This window comes from Carlito syrichta, unplaced genomic scaffold (genome assembly GCF_000164805.1).
Source record: "Carlito syrichta isolate Samal-C Ts95f unplaced genomic scaffold, Tarsius_syrichta-2.0.1 Scaffold305141, whole genome shotgun sequence".
NCBI classification, from domain to species: Eukaryota; Metazoa; Chordata; class Mammalia; order Primates; family Tarsiidae; genus Carlito; species Carlito syrichta.
Genome location: NW_007249237.1, coordinates 135098 through 137121, shown reverse-complemented (window position 1 = coordinate 137121; position 2024 = coordinate 135098).

Sequence of the window (2024 nt, the reverse complement as noted above, 5' to 3'; positions counted from 1 at the left end):
GTCCAAATATGGATCAAAGGATGAATGAATAAGCAAATTGTGATATATCCATATGATAGAATGTTATTCAGTCATAAAAAAGAAGTACTGATGGATGCTACGACATGGATGAACCTTGAAAACATAATGCTAAGTGAAAGAAGCCAGACACAGACAAAAAAGATCACATATTGTACAATTTTGCTTATATGAAATATCCAGAATAAGTAAATCCATAGTGACAGAAAGCAGTCTGTTGGTTGCCAGGGACTGGGGAGGGTACGAATGAAGAGTGATTGCTCAGTGGGTATGAGATTTCCTTTTAGGGTAATGAAAAGGTTTTGGAATTAGATCGAGGCAGTGGTTGCACAATATTGTGAATTTATCCAAGGCCACTAAATTACTTACTTTAAAATGGTTATTTTATGCTATGTGAATTTTACTTTGAGAAATTTTTTAAACCTCAAAAGTCATAATTTTTTTTAAAGACAAGAGTCATCTTCTGGGGATTCTGGAACAAGAGGATGATATGATCTGAAATGTGCTTTCAGGTAAGAACCAAGCAACACTTACAGAAATGGGAATCCTCAGATGACTCTTGGGTACCTGGGAAGAGAGTGCCACCATTAACAGGAATTAGAAACAAAAGAGATAAAGAAAATTAGGGAAGGGGAGCTCAGTTTGGGACACATTAAGTTTGCATACCTGTGGGACAACAGGATGGATTAATAACAGGAAGTTTTCAGTACTAACCTGGGATTGAATAGCAAGATCAAGGCTGGAGATAGAGATGCAGGGTCATCCTCAGGGAGGTGGTATTGCCATGAGAAAAGAAAGAACAAGACAAATGTTGGAAAATCCCAGTATTTCCAGGACAGTGGGAAAAGAGCAGCCAAAAATAATGGCAAAGAAGGTATAGGTGTTAAAGGATCAGGAGGAAGCCATGTAAAAAGAGAGCCATGGAAAGGGTGCCATCAGTGGCACCAACTGCTACAAAGATACGGAGGAAGAAGAGGAGAACTGCTAAAGGGTCTACATGGTAACAGTAGAGCTCGAAATCTGCTGCCTGGTTCACATCTTTTCTGCTGAGAAGCTTAGGATGCTGGATGAGTGAGACCATGCATAATGAGGCCACGCACGTGGTTAAATAGGGATGATGCAGCTTAGGGCCCCCAAAAAATAAGATTCCAAAGATATGAGCTCTGCCCTCTCCTGACCCTCAGCCCCAAGGTTGGAAGGACAGCACAGGCATCTCCCAATACATGCTTGGTTCCAACCATGGCCAAGGCTGAGCTCCCTCCCCAAGCATAGATAGGATGTCTCTAACACTGGCACATGCAATACATGTTCCAGCACTCGATGAACACATCAGACCATCCGGTATATTTCAGGATCACGACCTGATGCTACTGCTACTCGAGGTCCTCCAATATCAGTGGCTACTCAGTTTGACAGTGCCATAACCATCTCTATTTGCAGTAACAAGTCCTCTACAACGTTACATTAACTTCAAAACGATGACATTTGGAGTATGATAGCAAATTAATTCCTTAGAAACAGGATGAATTTTACTTGCCATTATTACCATAAGTGGGAATCCAAAAAGGCTATAATAAATAATATAACCCTATTATATTTATTCACCCTTGATCTATCCTTTATAATATTAACTAAAGAGGTAAGCACCATAGAGGAGAAAGAATTATTTCTGGTATGACAAGGAAGGGACTTTGTTGGGGGGGGCAGATTGCTTGATGAGAAGCAGTGGGGTATCTTTCAGCAAAGGCAAGTTTGTAATGAGGATTGGGCTGACTTTTTTAAATAAGAGCTATTCAGGTGTGAAATGGGCTTCCCCAGAAATGAGGTGGGAGTCCCTCTGCTTCTCTGAGGCTGTAATAATGGGTTAGTCATGTATGACGGCTTGCATAATGGTTACTCCGGTTTAGGAGGCTTTGGACAGCCTTCTTGTGATTTATATAATATCAGTTGGTAAAGCATCCTATTTTGCCAGGAAAAATGTCCTGGAGAACCAAGTTCCTTTGGGC